Raw genomic sequence first — 21,589 nt, 5'->3', positions numbered from 1 at the left:
TATTTTTTTTTATTTTATTAAGCTGGAGAGTCTAGACTGTAAAAAATTTTGGCTGAATAAATATAATTTTTCCAATAGGGGGCTATTGGAGAAATTATATTTATTCATCCAAAAAAATGTATTTTTTCTCATGGGGCCAGGGGGTTCATGTACGGCTGTGCTCCTAAGGATGAGCCTCCACTGAGTCCAAGGGTAAACCACTAGAATGGTCAGGCAGGCAGGGATTAGCAACGGTAGAGCAGTCCAAGGATAAACCACTAGAATGGTCAGGCAGGCAGGGTTTGGCAATGGTAAAGCAATCCAGAACAATAATGGTTAATTAAGCAGGGAAGTCAGACAAGCAGAGTTCAGCATCAGTATATCAGTCCAGCAATTTAGGGGTTTAACAGGCAGAGTAGTCAGACAGGCAGGGTTCAGCATCAGTATATCAATCCAGTAATTTAGAGGTTTAACAGGCAGAGTAGTCAGACAGGCAGGGTTAATCAACAATAAGGCAAAATAGCAGAAACGATCTATCACACCCAGGAGCACACAGAGTAACACCTATACTTGGGCAGTGATAGATCGTTTCTGGGAAATTTACATAGGCGCAGGAATCGCGCCCACAGGAATCTGGACCGGCATCTGACAGAGGAGCATGCAGCGATAATGTCAGCGCTGCACACATCCGGACCTGACACAGCCCCTGACAATGAGCAGGGAAGGAGACGCCACACCCCTAGCAATGGCTAGAGCGGTGCAGCATGACAACTATAAAGAATAATATGCCCAGATACTAATATAAACATCCAGTATAAAACCTTTTTTAAAACTTACTTAGAAGCTCCCAATTTAGCACTGTTGATGTGGTTAGTCTGGAACACCCACTGAAAGGGACTGACAGCAGACCCTCCCCCTTCCCTGCATATGAATAGACCCATTATACAAACAGAAGCAATTTAAAGTCTGTATACATCAGTATACATCTAAAATGTTGGGGCTTGGTTAGGAGTCTGAAAATAAGCACGTTATTTAAAAATAAGCAAAACTATACATTTTTACAAAAACACCCCCAGATGGGCTATATAAATGGATCATCCACAACACATGTATGCAAAGAAAAATGTACTGTAAAATGTCCCTTTAAAATGCTACAATGTGAAGTAAAAGAGAGGGATAGAAAAATAGTTACCTCTGTTTTTGTCACTATAATTTAATGTCAGTTCATTGTACATGTGCCACTAAATAAACCATAAACTAAGGAGCTTCTGACCTCAGTCGCTATAACATTTGTATCTATTACACATGTAATAGTTATTGCTCAATAATCTTAACCATGACCTATAATTTATATTTAAATAGGTTTATCCATTGGGATGTTCATTTAGGGGCTTTATTTGTAGGGGTTAGGAGAATGGATGGGGTTTTTATGGGGATATTTAGATTTTAAGGGGGTTTACTGGTAGAATATAGTAATAAGGGGAAGATAAATTAGATGTAATGGAATATTTTGGCTGGGGAAGGGGCCTAGGTAATCTTTTAGGGATTATTGAGCTGAGACCATATTATAGTTAGGGTTGATTGCAATGAAGGAAGGTCACAGCTAGTTTTATTGGACTGGAGTTTAACTCATTGCTGAAAACAATTTATCTTGGCCCTCCCTGGTAATACTTACTAGTGAAGAATTCCTCCCCAAAGGGGCGTGGACAGAACTACCACTCCTCTGATTTACCTATAATGGTAATCCTCGGGCACCTCCCTTTCCTCTTCGTAGTTTTGTCCAGCCACAAGCTAGACAGGGCTAGGAAACTCTCCCCAAACAAGTCTTCTGAGGATGATCCTTTTTATCAGTAATTTATGGCACCAGGGCATTGTTCTGTTTTATGCATGTATCTGTATTTATGCACCTAATGTGGCACAGGCCACTGGTTTGAAGAGCGGCGTGAAGTTTCTCCATCTCGAGTTACTGTGTGGGGGCCGCCATGTACTGCAATATTATAGTCCTGGGGTCTCGTCTGAGGGCTGCTGCAAGTACAGGTGCTTTGAATTTAGCCTCAGCATGGACCTTTTTCTGTTGTGCTAGACATTTTATAATAATCCCCATGAAGATATAATTTGTGAGGAATACAGCCTCTGGATGTTTGGTGCCTGTTTGTTCCTGTGTATATTTGTAGACTGGTGCAGTGCTATATTATGATAAAGCATTGACCTACACAGCTTTAAGTTTATCATGCAGCATTTACTTGCACAACTATAAGCCACAGTGCTATATTATCATGCAGCATTCACTTGCACAACTATAAGCTACAGTGCTCAGGTGTCAAGTCTAGCAGCAACGCATGGGAATGGAGTTCCTGCACTATTTTTGCAGGAGGAACTAAGTTCCCTCTGGACAGAGAACAGACACACTTCAGTTAACACTGCTGCTGCTGCTGCTGCTGGGAGGAGCTGGAGCACAGTCTAGTTAGAGGCATAGCAAGATCCTCTAGTAATGGGCAGTAAAACATCCTACAATACACTAAATGTAAGACTGTCAGCCGTCCTGCTGTGTTATCACCCCTGTTATGAATTTTATCTTTATTATCTTTTATTACACATGGTTCTTACATTGCTGTGTGGCTTGCTCTGGGGTTATTTAGCTCCCCTCAGCAGAAATAGGACTATTGCACCTTAAATGGGTGAGACTCTTTGACAGAGGAGGATTCTAAGGACCAAAGGCAACCATTCAACTCTTCATTGGATTTAATTTGCTTTCATTAACCAAAGTGTATAGATTATGTACGATATATATATATATATATATATATATATATATATATATATATATATATATATATATATATATATATATATATATATATACAGGGAGTGCAGAATTATTAGGCAAATGAGTATTTTGACCACATCATCCTCTTTATGCATGTTGTCTTACTCCAAGCTGTATAGGCTCGAAAGCCTACTACCAATTAAGCATATTAGGTGATGTGCATCTCTGTAATGAGAAGGGGTGTGGTCTAGTGACATCAACACCCTATATCAGGTGTGCATAAGTATTAGGCAACTTCCTTTCCTTTGGCAAAATGGGTCAAAAGAAGGACTTGACAGGCTCAGAAAAGTCAAAAATAGTGAGATATCTTGCAGAGGGATGCAGCACTCTTAAAATTGCAAAGCTTCTGAAGCGTGATCATCGAACAATCAAGCGTTTCATTCAAAATAGTCAACAGGGTCGCAAGAAGCGTGTGGAAAAACCAAGGAGCAAAATAACTGCCCATGAACTGAGAAAAGTCAAGCGTGCAGCTGCCAAGATGCCACTTGCCACCAGTTTGGCCATATTTCAGAGCTGCAACATCACTGGAGTGCCCAAAAGCACAAGGTGTGCAATACTCAGAGACATGGCCAAGGTAAGAAAGGCTGAAAGACGACCACCACTGAACAAGACACACAAGCTGAAACGTCAAGACTGGGCCAAGAAATATCTCAAGACTGATTTTTCTAAGGTTTTATGGACTGATGAAATGAGAGTGAGTCTTGATGGGCCAGATGGATGGGCCCGTGGCTGGATTGGTAAAGGGCAGAGAGCTCCAGTCCGACTCAGACGCCAGCAAGGTGGAGGTGGAGTACTGGTTTGGGCTGGTATCATCAAAGATGAGCTTGTGGGGCCTTTTCGGGTTGAGGATGGAGTCAAGCTCAACTCCCAGTCCTACTGCCAGTTTCTGGAAGACACCTTCTTCAAGCAGTGGTACAGGAAGAAGTCTGCATCCTTCAAGAAAAACATGATTTTCATGCAGGACAATGCTCCATCACACGTGTCCAAGTACTCCACAGCGTGGCTGGCAAGAAAGGGTATAAAAGAAGAAAATCTAATGACATGGCCTCCTTGTTCACCTGATCTGAACCCCATTGAGAACCTGTGGTCCATCATCAAATGTGAGATTTACAAGGAGGGAAAACAGTACACCTCTCTGAACAGTGTCTGGGAGGCTGTGCTTGCTGCTGCACGCAATGTTGATGGTGAACAGATCAAAACACTGACAGAATCCATGGATGGCAGGCTTTTGAGTGTCCTTGCAAAGAAAGGTGGCTATATTGGTCACTGATTTGTTTTTGTTTTGTTTTTGAATGTCAGAAATGTATATTTGTGAATGTTGAGATGTTATATTGGTTTCACTGGTAAAAATAAATAATTGAAATGGGTATATATTTGTTTTTTGTTAAGTTGCCTAATAATTATGCACAGTAATAGTCACCTGCACACACAGATATCCCCCTAAAATAGCTATAACTAAAAACAAACTAAAAACTACTTCCAAAATTATTCAGCTTTGATATTAATGAGTTTTTTGGGTTCATTGAGAACATAGTTGTTGTTCAATAATAAAATTAATCCTCAAAAATACAACTTGCCTAATAATTCTGCACTCCCTGTATATTATGTACGATATATATAACGCAGCATTTATTTGCACAGCATCCACTTGCACAGCTATAGGCTACAGTGATATGTTATCATGCAGCATTTACTTGCACAACTATAAGCCACAGTGCTATATTATCACACAATATTTACTTGCACGACTATAATCTACAGTGCTATATTATCAAGCAGCATTTACTTGCACAACTATAAGCTACAGTGCTATATTATCATGCAGCATTTACTTGCACAACTATAAGCTACAGCACTATATTATCATGCAGCATTTACTTGCACAATTGTAAGCTACAGTGCTATATTATCATGCAGCATTTACTTGCACAGCTGTAAGCCACAGTTCTATATTATCATTCAGCATTCACTTGCACAGCTGTAAGCCACAGTGCTATATTATCCTGCAGCATTCACTTGCACAGCTGTAAGCCATAGTGCTATATTATCATACAGCATTTACTTGCACAGCTGTAAGCCACAGTGCACAAGAAGCCAGTTGCTCAGTTCATGATGGCCAGTGGGACCTCCAACGTTATTTCAAGGTATGTGTGGTATTTGAGATTCTGGGGCCGATTTATCATGCCCCACATGCACCTGTTTCCGCGTGAGCCTTCAGGCTCCCCTGAAACAGAAGTTAAGAAGCAGCGGTCTTAAGACCGCTGCTCCTTAACTCATCAGCCACCTCTGAGGCGGCGGACAGCAATCCGCCCGATCGGATATGATCAGGTTGATTGATACCCTCTGCTAGCGGCTAATTGGCCACGAATGTGCAGGAGGCAGCATTATACAAGCTTTTAACTAAAAATTCTTGTGCAATGATAAATGCTGACAGCGTATGCTGTCTGCATTTTTCGATGTGCGTAGGAAATCATCCGCTACAGCCGATCATGTCCCACTGGTTTGAAGAGCGGCGTGAAGTTTCTCCATCTGTAGTTACTGTGTGGGGGCCGCCATGTACTGCAATATTATAGTCCTGGGGTCTCGTCTGAGGGCTGCTGCAAGTACAGGTGCTTTGAATTTAGCCTCAGCATGGACCTTTTTCTGTTGCGCTAGACATTTTATAATAATCCCCATGAAGATATAATTTGTGAGGAATACAGCCTCTGGATGTTTGGTGCCTGTTTGTTCCTGTGTATATTTGTAAGCTGGTGCAGTGCTATATTATGATAAAGCATTGACCTACACAGCTTTAAGTTTATCATGCAGCATTTACTTGCACAACTATAAGCCACAGTGCTATATTATCATGCAGCATTCACTCACACAACTATAAGCTACAGTGCTCAGGTATCAAGTCTAGCAGCAACGCATGGGAATGGAGTTCCTGCACTATTTTTGCAGGAGGAACTAAGTTCCCTCTGGACAGAGAACAGACACACTTCAGTTAACACTGCTGCTGCTGCTGCTGCTGCTGCTGGGAGGAGCTGGAGCACAGTCTAGTTAGAGGCATAGCAAGATCCTCTAGTAATGGGCAGTAACACATCCTACAATACACTAAATGTAAGACTGTCAGCCGTCCTGCTGTGTTATCACCCATATTCACCCATGAATATTATCTTTATTATCTTTTATTACACATGGTTCTTACATTACTGTATGGCTTGCTCTGGGGTTATTTAGCTCCCCTCAGCAGAAATAGGACTATTGCACCTTAAATGGGTGAGACTCTTTGACAGAGGAGGATTCTAAGGACCAAAGGCAACCATTCAACCCTTCATAGGATTTAATTTGCTTTTCATTAACCACTGTTCAGAGAGGTGTATTGTTTTCCCTCCTTGTAAATCTCACATTTGATGATGGACCACAGGTTCTCAATGGGGTTCAGATCAGGTGAACAAGGAGGCCATGTCATTAGATTTTCTTCTTTTATACCCTTTCTTGCCAGCCACGCTGTGGAGTACTTGGGCGCGTGTGATGGAGCATTGTCCTGCATGAAAATCATGTTTTTCTTGAAGGATGCAGACTTCTTCCTGTACCACTGCTTGAAGAAGGTGTCTTCCAGAAACTGGCAGTAGGACTGGGAGTTGAGCTTGACTCCATCCTCAACCCGAAAAGGCCCCACAAGCTCATCTTTGAGGATACCAGCCCAAACCAGTACTCCACCTCCACCTTGCTGGCGTCTGAGTCGGACTGGAGCTCTCTGCCCTTTACCAATCCAGCCACGGGCCCATCCATCTGGCCCATCAAGACTCACTCTCATTTCATCAGTCCATAAAACCTTAGAAAAATCAGTCTTGAGATATTTCTTGGCCCAGTCTTGACGTTTCAGCTTGTGTGTCTTGTTCAGTGGTGGTCGTCTTTCAGCCTTTCTTACTTTGGCCATGTCTCTGAGTATTGCACACCTTGTGCTTTTGGGCACTCCAGTGATGTTGCAGCTCTGAAATATGGCCAAACTGGTGGCAAGTGGCATCTTGGCAGCTGCACGCTTGACTTTTCTCAGTTCATGGGCAGTTATTTTGCGCCTTGATTTTTCCACACGCTTCTTGCGACCCTGTTGACTATTTTGAATGAAACGCTTGATTGTTCGATGATCATGCTTCAGAAGCTTTGCAATTTTAAGAGTGCTGCATCCCTCTGCAAGATATCTCACTATTTTTGACTTTTCTGAGCCTGTCAAGTCCTTCTTTTGACCCATTTTGCCAAAGGAAAGGAAGTTGCCTAATAATTATGCACACCTGATATAGGGTGTTGATGTCATTAGACCACACCCCTTCTCATTACAGAGATGCACATCACCTAATATGCTTAATTGGTAGTAGGCTTTCGAGCCTATACAGCTTGGAGTAAGACAACATGCATAAAGAGGATGATGTGGTCAAAATACTCATTTGCCTAATAATTCTGCACTCCCTGTATATATATATATATATCAATATATATAGATTATGTACAATATATATATATATATATATATATATATATATATTATAACGCAGCATTTATTTGCACAACTTTAAGCCACAGTGCTATATTATCATACAGCATCCACTTGCACAGCTATAGGCTACAGTGATATATTATCATGCAGCATTTACTTGTACAACTATAAGCCACAGTGCTATATTATCACGCAACATTTACTTGCATGACTATAATCTACAGTGCTATATTATCAAGCAGCATTTACTTGCACAACTATAAGCTACAGTGCTATATTATCATGCAGCATTTACTTGCACAACTATAAGCTACAGCGCTATATTATCATGCAGCATTTACTTGCACAACTATTAGCTACAGTGCTATATTATCATGCAGCATTTACTTGCACAACTGTAAGCTACAGTGCTATATTATCATGCAGCATTTACTTGCACAGCTGTAAGCCATAGTGCTATATTATCATGCAGCATTCACTTGCACAGCTGTAAGCCACAGTGCTATATTATCATGCAGCATTTACTTGCACAGCTGTAAGCCACAGTGCACAAGAAGCCAGTTGCTCAGTTCATGACGGCCAGTGGGACCTCCAACGTTATTTCAAGGTATGTGTGGTATCTGAGATTCTGGGGCCGATTTATCATGCCCCATATGCACCTGTTTCCGCGCGAGCCTTCAGGCTCCCCGGAAACAGAAGTTAAGAAGCAGCGGTCTTAAGACCGCTGCTCCTTAACTCATTGGCCACCTCTGAGGCGGCGGACAGCAATCTGCCCGATCGGATATGATCAGGTTGATTGATAACCCCTGCTAGTGGCTAATTGGCCACGAATGTACAGGAGGCAGCATTACACAAGCTTTTAACTAGAAATTCTTGTGCAATGATAAATGCTGACAGCGTATGCTGTCTGCATTTTTCGATATGCGTAGGAAATCATCAGCTAGAGCGGATCATGTCCGCTCGCACTATGATAAATCGGCCCCATAGCCCTTATTCTTGATGATTTGGGCTTCTTTCATTTCTAGTTTTGCGATATTGTATTTTAACATAATCTTAGCTATTTATGTTGCTCCAAGTCTTGCAGCAGAATTTAATGCCTTTTTATAGTTATTGTGGGCTTTTTATCTTCAAGGCTATGCCCTTATGCACTTACATTGTGTGTTATAAAATGAACTGTTTTCAAGCCATGTGAATACTTTTAAGATGTATTTATGGCAATTTATGTCTATAGTAGTAACAGCAGTAAGTATTTATGTATAAAATCCAACAAAGATATGGGGAACAGCAGCCAAACAATTAGGCACAGGAGCAAGGAGTCAGCCACCCCTCCGTATCAGCAAATCTTGAAAAAAGGAACTCCAGCCTTGGCAGGTTGCATGAAAAAAAACCTTTATTATACCATGGTCCACACAAAAAAACAATCGGCTAGATTACGAGTTTTTGTCGGTAAGGCTTGCGGGGCTATCGAGCCTTTTTTTCCCACCGCTCCCTTAAGACAACGCTGGTATTACAGGTTTTTTTAAACCTGGCGTTAGCCGCAAAAAGGTGAGCGTAGAGCAGAATTTAGCTCCACATCTCACCTCAATACCAGCATTGCTTAAGTCAGCGGTGAGCTGGCTGAACGTGCTCATGCACGATTTCCCCATAGGAAACAATGGGGCTGAGCTGACTGAAAAAAAACCTAACACCTGCAAAAAATCAGCGTCCAGCTCCTAACGCAGCCCCATTGTTTCCTATGGGGAAATCATTTTTATGTCTGCCCCTAACACCCTAACATGAACCCCGAGTCTAAACACCCCTAATTGTACACTTATTAACCCCTAATCTGCTGCCCCCGCTATCGCTGACACCTGCATTATATTATTAATCCCTAATCTTCCACTCTGGACACCGCCGCCACCTACATTATACTTATGAACCCCTAATCTACTGCCCTCAACATCGCCGAACCCTACATTATATTTATTAACCCCTAATCTGACCCCCCAATTCGCCGCAACTATATTAAATTTATTAACCCCTAATCTTCCACCGCCAACGTCGCCGCTACTATATTAAATTTATTAACCCCTAAACCTAAGTCTAACCCTAAGTCTATCCCCCCTAACTTAAATATAATTTAAATTAAACAAAATAAATTTAACATAATTAAATAAATGAATACTATTTAAAACTAAATACTTACCGATAAAATAAACCCTAAGCTAGCTACAATATAACTAATAGTTACATTGTAGCTAGTTTAGGATTTATATTTATTTTACAGGCAACTTTTTATTTATTTTAACTAGGTACAATAGTTATTAAATAGTTATTAACTATTTAATAACTACCTAGCTAAAATAAGTACAAAATTACCTGTAAAATAAATCCTAACCTAAGTTACAATTACATCTAATACTACACTATCATATAATAAATTACCTAAATTACTTATAAGTAATTACAATTAAATTAAGTAAACTAAATTACGAAAAAAAACCCACTAAATTACAGAAAAGAAAAAAAGAATTACAAGAATTTTAAACTAATTACACCTAATCTAATCCCCCTAATAAAATAAAAAAGCCCCCCAAAATAATAAAATTCCCTACCCTATACTAAATTACAAATAGCCCTTAAAAGGGCCTTTTGCGGGGCATTGCCCCAAAGTAATCAGCTCTTTCACCTGTAAAAAAAATACAATACCCCCCCCAACATTACAACCCACCACCCACACACCCAACCCTACTCTAAAACCCACCCAATCCCCCCTTAAAGAAACCTAACACTACCCCCCTGAAGATCTCCCTACCTTGAGCCGTCTTCACCCAGCCGGGCACAAGGGGACCTCCAGAGGGGCAGAAGTCTTCATCCGATCCGGGCAGAAGAGGTCCTCCAAGCGGCAGAAGTCTTCATCCAAACGGCATCTTCTATCTTCATCCATCCGGAGCGAAGCGGGTCCATCTACAATCCAGCCGACGCAGAGCCATCCTCTTCAAACAACATCTTAACACTGAATGAAGGTTCCTTTAAATGACGTCATCCAAGATGGCGTCCCTTGAATTCCGATTGGCTGATAAGATTCTATCAGCCAATCGGAATTAAGGTAGGAAAAATCCTATTGGCTGATCCTATCAGCCAATAGGATTGAGCTTGCATTCTATTGGCTGATTGGAACAGCCAATAGAATGCGAGCTTAATCCTATTGGTTGATTCAATCAGCCAATAGGATTGAACTTCAATCCTATTGGCTGATTGGATCAACCAATAGGATTTTTCCTACCTTAATTCCGATTGGCTTATAGAATCCTATCAGCCAATCGGAATTCAAAGGACGCCATCTTGGATGACATCATTTAAAGGAACCTTCATTCAGTGTTAGGACGTCGTTTGAAGAGGATGGCTTTGCGTCGGCTGGATTGAAGATGGACCCGCTCCGCTCTGGATGGATGAAGATAGAAGATGCCGCTTGGATGAAGACTTCTGTCGCTTGGAGGACCACTTGTGCCCGGCTGGGTGAAGACGGCTCAAGGTAGGGAGATCTTCACGGGGGTAGTGTTAGGTTTTTTTAAGGGGGGATTAGGTGGGTTTTAGAGTAGGGTTGAGTGTGTGGGGGGTGGATTGTAATGTTGGGGGGGTATTGTATTTTTTTTTACAGGTGAAAGAGCTGATTACTTTGGGGCAATGCCCCGCAAAAAGCCCTTTTAAGGGCTATTTGTAATTTAGTATAGGATAGGGAATTTTATTATTTTGGGGGGCTTTTTTATTTTATTAGGGGGCTTAGATTAGGTGTAATTAGTTTAAAATTCTTGTAAGTCTTTTTTTATTTTCTGTAATTTAGTGGGGGTTTTTTCTCGTAATTTAGTTTATTTAATTTAATTGTAATTAATTGTAGGTAGTTTACATAATTTATTTAATGATAGTGTAGTGTTAGGTGTAATTGTAACTAGGTTAGGATTTATTTTACAGGTAATTTTGTACTTATTTTAGCTAGGTAGTTATTAAATAGTTAATAACTATTTAATAACTATTGTACCTAGTTAAAATAAATACAAAGTTGCCTGTAAAATAAATATAAATCCTAAGATAGCTACAATGTAACTATTAGTTATATTGTAGCTAGCTTAGGGTTTATTTTATCCGTAAGTATTTAGTTTTAAATAGGATTAATTTATTTAATTATGTTAAATTTATTTCGTTTAATTTAAATTATATTTAAGTTGGGGGGGTTAGGGTTAGGGTTAGACTTAGGTTTAGGGGTTAATACCTTTAATATAGTAGCGGCGACGTTGGGGATGGCAGATTAGAAGTTAATAAATGTAAGTAGGTGTCGGCGATGTTAGGGACGGCAGATTAGGGGTTAATAAAATTTAACTAGTGTTTGCAAGGCAGGAGTGCGGCGGTTTAGGGGTTAATATTTTTATTAAAGTGGTGGCGATGTCCAATCAGCAGATTAGGGGTTAATATATTTATTAAAGTGTTTCCGATGTGGGGGGGGGGCTCAGTTTAGGGGTTAATAGGTAGTTTTTGTATGTTAGTGTACTTTTAGAACTTTAGTTAAGAGTTTTATGTTCCAGCGTTAGCCCATAAAACTCTTAACTACTGACTTTTAAATGCGGTAGAAGTCTTGACAGGAGAGGGTCTACAGCTCACTTCTTCCAAGACTCGTAATACTGGCGTTAGGCAAATCCCATTAAAAAGATAGGATACGCAATTGACGTAATGGGGATTTGCGGTAGCCTCGAGTCGCGGAAGAAAAGTGAGCGGTAGACCCTTTCCTGCCTGACTCGTAATACCAGCGGGCGTTAAAAAGCAGTGTTGGGACCTCTCAACGCTTCTTTTTAAGGCTGATGCCAAACTCGTAATCTAGGCGAATGTTTCACACCTATCCTAGGTCCTTATTCATGCATAAATAATTATACAAAGAGGCTACCTTTATACCTGTGCACAGGTGTAAGTCAACGCCCATTAATTAGATCACAGCGCCGCCTAAAGGATATTATTTATATATCTTTTCTATATCTTTTGCAATAAGATGTTTCTTATCTTAAAGGGACAGTGCTAATAATGGGTAGTAAAAACAATTCTTAATATACAATAAAAATACATATAGCCTAATATATACAATTAAAAAAATGGGAAGCCGCATTACAGATTATAACTCCACAAGAATATATACAGAGAATGGAACGCAGAAAATGACGACAGATATGGTAAGATAAATTAACTATGTGGTGTGATATACAAAGATCTTATAAATGTACTCTACACAGGATCTAAACAATTATCATGAGGGATGTTATCAATACGCATACAGGAGAATATTCATCTAAAAAGTGACCAATCAAAGTCCTTATTAAGACCTCTTGGTTTTAAGGTTTGTAGTTTATTAATCCAGTACATTTCCCTGGCCTTGAGGAGGTGCTCCCTATCACCACCCCTCCTAGGGGTGTCTATTCTTTCAATAATTTGAAAGCACAACTGGCTGATGTTATGTTCTGCTTCTAGGAAGACAGGGGCCTCTTTATTATTACACCATATGTTAGATTTGTGTTTCGTGATGCGCTCCCTGGCTTCTCTACAGGACTCACCAATAAAATTAAAGCCACACGGACATTTAATAAGGTATATTATATACTTTGATCTACATGTTCGAAATTGTTTTATTTAATGTTTTGTACCTTGTATAGGATGATAAAAATATTCTCCCTTAATCATGGAGTTCCAATTGCTGTAACTTAAGCATGGATAGCAACTTGTCTTATCTGGGCCTATAGTTTTTTGTATGCTCATTTTCTCACTCCCTATGTCAGCACGGACTAAATAGTCCTTTATATTTGTGTTCCTCTTATATGCTGACATTGGGGGATTATCAAAATCACTGACTAATGGGTTAAGGTCTTTCAAAATGTGCCAATGTTTTTTGAGGATACGATAGTAATATTTACTCTCAAAGATTAACCTCTTATTTTCGCCTTCCTTTTTTCTTTCCTCCACCTGTGTGGAAATAGCATCCTGTTTTTGTTGATCTATTAGGTGATTTGAACAGCCCCTTTTTTAAATTTATTTGCCATTTCTTCTAGTTTTGTGTCACACTGTTGAGGATCACAAACTATTCTCTTAACCTGTGTAAACTGACTTTTGGGCAATGCTTTGAACACATTTGGGGAGTGATAGCTATCATACCTCAAAAGGCTATTTTTATCTGTTGGCTTAGTATATAGATCTGTTTTTAGGAAACCATTCTCTTTATAGACTATCGTGTCCAAAAATGTAACAGATGTTTCACTAGCCATCAAAGTAAGATTTAATCCAAACACAGAAGTATTGATATTATCAACAAAGGATAATAGTCTCTCAATGTCGCCCCTCCACACGTCAAAAATATCATCTACGCACCTCCACCAGGAGGCACCATAGAGCATGAACAGTTTGTGAGTGTACACAAAGTGCTCCTCACAGCTCCCCATGAAAATATTGGCATATGTAGGGGTGACAAGGAGTCCATAACTGTGCCCTGTTTCTGCAGGTAAAAGGTATCTTTAAAAAGAAAGTCATTTTGGTATACAGCCCGATCATAAATATTGAAAAAAGGAACTCCAGCCTTGGCAGGTTGCATGAAAAAAACTTAATTATACCATGGTCCACAAAAAAAATGGGGGGTATTGCACCAGCAGTTCACCAAAACTGCTGGTGCAATGATAAATGCCAACAGCGTATGCTTTTGGCATTTATCGATGTGCGGCGGACATGATACGCTATTTTAGTTTTTGTTATTTATACCTTGTATGTAGTTTAAGGGGAAGACTTCATTCAGGTTTATTTTTGTGTTTTAGACATTCAAGATATTTCAGTTTTCCTTATGATGGTTATTTTCTGAGATTTTGAAAATCCAGGTGTTTGTAGTCTCAACTATTTCTAGCATAGTGGGCTCAAGGGCCCTTAAAGATAGATTTCTTATTTTCATATTTTGGCTTATATCCTATACTTAGCAAGTATTAATTATACAGTCTTGGAACCTTCCATTAGATTTAGTAGCGTTTATGATAAAATCACTTTAACTGCTCTCTTACTGTTTAGACCAGGGGTGTCCAAACTTTGCTCTCCAGAGGTTTTGGAACTACATTTCCCATGATGCTCAGCCAGCATTTTATCTAGCTGAGCATCATGGGAAATGTAGTTCCAAAACCTCTGGAGAGCAAAGTTTGGACACCCCTGGTTTAGACACTTCATTTCTAGTGATCATCATGTCAGTCAGATGTGTGCTGAATTTCAAGTTATTTATGTGTACTGTAGACTCTTTGTCTAGAATTGCTTTGGACCTGTTCATACCCTTTTATCAGACAAACAGAGATATAGGTTAACCCCCTACGTTGTCTGATATTGTCTGTTCTTTTTATATATTGGTAAGAAATACAATTTATGTACACGATCATTATTTTTTCATCATTCTTTAGATAGAGACATAGATAGCTGGATAGTGGAAAGTTCTACTTTAAAGTCTCTTTCCCAGTAGTTTTTTAAGGACTATATCTTTAGCCTTTATTTAGAAGATGACCACGTTTTCAATAGTCTTGATATGTGTTCTTATGAGAGCAGTCTCAGTATCTTGGGCTTTTGAGATAGAGATTTTACTTGGAGGGATTTCTTAAATAATAGTTTGATATATCATCAAACATTTGTTTCATTTTAGGCTTGACATGTGCCAATCTGCTGCTGCTTAATGTACATTTTGTTTAATTAACATGTAATCTTATATTTGTATTTTTCCCCACCCATCTTTTATTGTGTATTGCTTTATACTCTTTTCACTGGTAAGTATTACCAGGGAAGGCCACAATAACTAGAAATTAACAACCACATATAACAAATGTCTGTTTCTTGGCCTATATCCATGGGTAATACTTACCAGGCTCTCTAACCCTTTTTCTTAGTCCACCTTTTTGACTAGACATTTCTAGGAAGAGTAAAATGAGGGTCCTGAGGATTACCTTTATAGGTCAATCAGGGGAGTTGTAGTTCTGTCCATGCCCCATTGGGGAGAGGTTCTTCACTGGTAAGTATTACCCAGGGATATAGGCCAATATATAGAAATTGCTTACATTTGGTTGTTCATTTCTAGTTATTTTGGATCATCTGCATTGTGCTTTATGTTGCTAATATTATAAGGGAACTGTTACAATAGATGCAGTTTTGTGTGGCTTGAGTGTTGAGCTGCTACAGTTGTAATGATGTCACTATCACTAGAGGAAAGCAAATGATTTTTTTTTATATGTTACCTATCAAGGGGTTTTGTGTTGTTGAACGTAGCATGTAACTACTTACAGTTACACATGCTGCAATCAGTTTTCTAATTGAGTTAATACATTTTTATTTTACTTTATCTGCTTGAATATGTTGATTTTTTTATTTCGTTTGCAAAGGAAACAATCAATTGTTATGTGGTTGACAGAGGAACAACAGAGTTCACTGTAATTCAACCTCGACAGAGTGGTAAATGCTTCAAGAACCTTTATTTTGATGCAAAATAACAAACATTTTCATAATAAGGATTCACTAATTTTATTAATATAAACAACAATATCAGAAAGTTTGTACTTCTATATAAATACACCTTGTTTTGGCAAACATAACTACCACAAATCTGCATGTACACATAGACCCATGAACATATATATCGGTTAACAAGAGAAGGAACAGGAAAGCACCAGAACATTAGTGATATGTGTGTTGTAAAACAATTACATAAACAAGATGTTAATTTGTTTGATAAATGTTTAGACTTGGCTGTTATAGCAAGACAGCAGATGTCATGTAATTACAAGGTGCATACTGTCCCTTTATCACAGCTTTATGTCCCTTACAGTCTGTTTTTCATACACTGAAAATGTCCAACTCTGATTATATACAATACTTTGTCATTACCTAATAGATCCTTTAACCACAAATCCAGATTCTGATTCTAATCTTATGCTTTTGTAGCACAGTTGGACGGAGGAGTCTAAAATCTCAGCGTGTGTTTACTCCTCGTTCAGCAATGGATCTGACAACAGGGAACAGAGTAAAGGTTATTCTGTCCTCTGGCAGAATTGGCACTGGAAGAGTTTGTAATGTGGGCCAGTTGCCCGGGAAGGCTGAATTTCATGTGGGTGTGGACCTGGGGAATCCAGAAACCTGTCAACACGAAAGACATTGTTACTCCCTCAGGTAGGTGACTCCTTTTTAGTACTCTGGTTATTTTGAAGGCAAATGAGGACACATCTGTGATTTTATATTTTTGTTTTGAAACGTATCCACTGTTTTAAGAAATAAATAACTAAACTACCATATACATAATAGGCCTATATTTTTTTACTCTATAACAATGTTTGTCATATAAATTCTTTGTTTTATTTTATTACACGCAACAACAAAAAATGTTATGATCAAGTAAAATAGTTGATCTGTTCTTTTCATTTTAATTACAAAATTAGTGCACTTAAAGGGACACTGTAACCAAAATTTTTCTTTTGTGATTCAGATAGAGCATGACATTTTAAGCAACTTTCTAATTTACTCCTATTATCACATTTTCTTCATTCTCTTGGTATCTTTATTTGAAATGCAAGAATGTAAGTTTAGATGCCGGCCCATTTTTGGTGAACAACCTGGGTTGTCCTTGCTGATTGGTGGATAAATTCATCCACCAATAAAAAAGTGCTGTCCAGAGTACTGAAACCAAAAAAAAGCTTTGATGCCTTCTTTTTCAAATAATGATAGCAAGAGAACGAAGAAAAATTGATAATATGAGTAAATTAGAAAGTTGCTTAAAATTGCATGCTCTTTCTGAATTACAAAAGTAAAAATTTGGGTACAGTGTCCCTTTAAAGGGCCATTATATTCAGACAAAAAGGGCAATTGTAGTAAAAAAATTAAATGTTCAAATACCTTAGAGCATATAATTTTAAGACTAGCGACCCTTTAATGCTATGTGTTAAACCCTCGCAACCCCACATAGCATTGCTAGTCCAGAGTGGAAACTGTCACTGATCTAATCAGCTGTGCTTGTTGCACAGCTGAGTCATGGGGCTAGCAGTGCGCTGCGGTCCCAAGCAGTACTTCTACTATGTGTTTAACCCATTTGTGAAGGGTAAATACATAGCAATAAAGGGTCACTAGTCTTAAAATGATATGCTCTAATGAAATTGAACAACTATATTTGCCCTTTAAGGAACTATTACAACAAATGGAAATTCTGAAAGAGGTGAGGGGAGAATGAAAGTCCGGTAGAAAGGAAAGAGGAGAGAGAAAGAAAAGACTATTTAACATTTGAGAACAAGGAAAAGGGTATTGAGTATATTCAGAGGTAAAAAACAAAACAAAACAAAAAACAGGAGCAGACTAAAACCAAAGTAGGGCAACATTCTATCAGCATTACCTACATTGTTGCTAAAGAAAATGAATGATTGTGTCAACATCCATATTAAGGCAAGTACACATGTAAAAACAGAATCTTGTGTATTGAGTATTTTTATTTAATGGGACAGGAAACCCCAACATTTTCTTTCATGATTTGGATAGAACATACAATATTAAACAATTTTCCAATTTACTTTTATTATCAAATTTGCTTTGTTCCCTTGTTATCTTTTGCTGAAGGAACAGCATTGCACTACTGGCAGCTAGATGATAACATCTAGTTAGCCAATCACAAAAGACAAATTTGTGCAGGCACCAATCAGCAACTAGCTCCCACTAGTGTAGGATATGTGTGTATTCTTTTTCAACAAAGTTTACTAAGAGAACAAAGCACATTAGAGATGTAGAAGGGAATTTAAAAGTGTCTTAACATGACATGCTCTGTCTGACTCATGCAAGTTTAATTTTGACTTTCCTATCCCTTTAATGTTTTCACTATGTAATTAACAAAGAAGGTTAATAGTCATGTACCCAGGAATAATGCATTGCTGTTTCTGAAAAGGACATGACAAAAAAGAAATAAAGAGTTTCCAGCAGCTTTCACAAGACTATCAAGGCCCAACCCCAACCATGAACCTAAGCCCTGCCATATATATTTTTCAAACATGAATGAGAAGGGGATTTATCCCTTTGGCTGCCAGCAACAAAAAAACTGTGGTTTTACCCCTGGATGCTAGTTATACACAAGATAAGGCAGAGGATTTTTTTCACCATTCACTGCCAGATACATTTACCTCAATGTCCTCCTGTAGCAAACAGAGTTGCCTTACCCATGATAACTGCCAGAATCACAGAAATCAGATATGTTAACCCTTGCTGTAAGAAACACACAAGGTACTGATATTTATAGCTTTCTGGGATGCCAGTAACACACATTTTTTTTATCCCACCCCCATGGCAATAACAGATATGCATTATTTAAGCTGCTGTCTGTCAGTGGTAACAGTGATTTAACCTCAGCATTCAGCTAGGGATTGCTTTAAATCTATTTTTATCTTTTATTTAATCAATTCAAATAAAACACCCACATTATTTTTCAATATTTTCAGGTTTCTCTTATTTTTTTATTTTGCTCCCAAGCCATCACTTTAATATCTCACAGGCCTAACATGATGTAACACAGTGGTTAAAATATAATGCAGAAGATTGCCAGCCATTAAGTTTATATGAAAACAAGCTACAGTCATAAACAAATATAACCACATATAGATGAGTTGTTTAAACTTTGTCTTATTCATCCATAAAATTCACATTCAGATGTGCCAGTAAAACATTTTATGCAGACAATAATGTCTGATAAGTATTTCTCTGTGTTGACAGCATTACCATGGCAACACATCTTACACAAAACAAATATGTGCAGTCTGTACCTAAATACTTCCTCTTTCTCTGATATGACGTGAAATATTCTCAGGTAGACAAGAACAAACCAGTTAGGATTTCATGCTCCTGGAATTTCTAAACAATAATCCTTTCCATTGCACAAAAAAAAAAAAAAATGATCCCTTTTCTCAGTAATATTTCACACCTCATTCTAAGATACGTATACGAAATAATTAAGATTTGGAGGGACAAAAAAAGTGCGCTAATTATATACATTGTAAGTTTGTACTTTTATATCAAGTATCTAATTTTGGAACTATTACCAAGTCATGCAGTGCAAATCAGATAGATACTGATGTATAGTTACACCCATGGCTAATGGGTTAAATAAATAATTGCTGAGCCACATGTGTAGATAGATAGATAGATTATTATTATTATTATCGGTTATTTGTAGAGCGCCAACAGATTCCACAGCGCTAAGATAGAGACAGATAGACAGATAGAGACAGACAGATAGATACAGATAGATAGATACAGATAGATAGATAGATAGAGACAGATAGATAGCGACAGATAGATAGAGACAGACAGATACAGATAGATAGATAGATAGATAGATACAGATAGATAGATAGATAGATAGACAGACATCAACAACACTCAGTCCCTGTGTGCACAACTGCATATATATACTTTGTCTTTCATTTACAGAAGAAAACTTATCACAAAATCAGTGCTCACTTTGCTTGAGAACATTTTTGCAAAAGCAGAAAAATGTCAAAAATACTTATAACTGAATTTAAAATGCATTGTGGAACATTTCATATTCACTTTTATGTCCCTTTAAAAAAACATTTCTGATAACTCAGGAAAAAAATTCAAACTCAAGTTTTCCTCACAGGTGATCTGTAATATTTGTCTGCTCATAACTGCTTCAGTTTTTCTTATTTAGGTAACATCTATCTTATTTGTCACTGTTATTAGTGTCTATAGAATGTTTAAGTTACAAGACAGGAGTGAAGAACTGGGGTCATTCAGTATAATGACATACTTAATGAAAGTTGAGCAAATCATGACTTAATACCAGTATGATGTGACACATTGCTCAGAAATGCATTGGAATGCTAAATGCATGCAGCAGGATATATACTTGTGGTTTATTCTGCCATTACCAGACTGTTTAATTCATCACATGCAGACAGGATGTTTCACAATATGATAAAATCACACCAGAAAAAGCAAAGTATACATATGTTTAAATGTGCATTACAAATACCTTTTAATCCCCAAAGGAGTATAGGCAGCTTGATTATATTTTTTAAACCTCTATGCTTTTTGTGCTAGACTGAATAAAATTCACATCTCAGGGTATATTCCCCAAATCGTTTTTTGCAGGCAAATGCAAAATTCATAACGATTAAGGGCGTTACCTCACATAAATTGTGAGTTTAGTTACACAAAAAGTGATGGACTACATAACCTTCACATGAATTTTACAGTTGGCACGACTTTAAAACATTTTAAAAATAAGTAGTCATATATTTGAAAAAAAGAAATTATCAATGTCATCGTATGTATTTAAAATATTATAATTTGCTTAAAGGGACACTGAACCCAAATTTTTTCTTTCATGATTCAGATAGAGCATGCAATTTTAAGCAACTTTCTAATGTACTCCTATTATCAATTTTTCTTCGTTCTTTTGCTATCTTTATATGAAAAAAAAGGCATCTAAGGTTTTTTTTGGTTTAGAAATCTGGACAGCACTTTTTTATTGGTGGATGAATTTATCCACCAATCAGCAAGGACAACCCAGGTTGTTTACCAAAAATGGGCCGGCATCTAAACTTAAATTCTTGCATTTCAAATAAAGATACCAAGAGAATGAAGAAAATTTGATAATAGGAGTAAATTAGAAAGTTGCTTAAAATGACATGCCCTATCTGAATCACGAAAGAAAAAATTTGGGTTCAGTATCCCTTTAATAGAAAAAGAAAATATTTGGTATAAGTCAGGCACTTCTTGCCTTTTAACACCGGGTTTGTAAAAACCCGTAATACCAGCGCTGCAGGTAAGTGAGCGGTGAGAAAAAACTGCATGTTAGCACCGCACCCCTCATAACGCAAAACTCGTAATCTGGCCGAATATGTTTAAAGAAAAAGTCCTCACAAAGATGCGATTGATTTGGCAGGCGTACTGGGGAGAGTATTTACAAACTGGCTAAAATATTACCAACTACATTGTTATATAGAATCCTCTCCTGATCGCCAATGCCTGTTGAGACCCCTTACCACTTTCAAAGACCCCAATCCACAATACATTATCAGTAGCCAAGAAAATCTTCTTAGATACAAGTAGCCAGACTCTTCAATCTTTTGTAAATTAATGGTATGTAGAACTAGACAACACCCTACTGAAAGTGAACTTGGAGAAATTATCGCTGTCACAAGAGAGAAACTTGGAGAAATTATCACTGTCCTCCCCAGCTAAACTCCTAGAACTCAATTTTAAAATAATTACCCCTTTTCACCTGAAAA

The 21,589-nt window shown here is 38.0% G+C and overlaps 1 long non-coding RNA gene across 1 annotated transcript in view; it reads left to right on the top strand.

The window, feature by feature from the left end:
• The window catches only part of LOC128651807 (uncharacterized), a 103,534-nt gene that overhangs the window by 44,428 nt on the left and 37,517 nt on the right, over nt 1–21,589 (top strand). Inside the window, exon 2 of the long non-coding RNA XR_008401187.1 lies at nt 16,251–16,475. This is a non-coding gene — a long non-coding RNA (uncharacterized LOC128651807). The remainder of the gene's footprint in view (nt 1–16,250; nt 16,476–21,589) is intronic.

Source organism: Bombina bombina, chromosome 3 (assembly GCF_027579735.1).
Source record: "Bombina bombina isolate aBomBom1 chromosome 3, aBomBom1.pri, whole genome shotgun sequence".
In the NCBI taxonomy this organism is placed as follows: Eukaryota; Metazoa; Chordata; class Amphibia; order Anura; family Bombinatoridae; genus Bombina; species Bombina bombina.
This window is presented reverse-complemented; position numbering and strand designations above follow the sequence as displayed.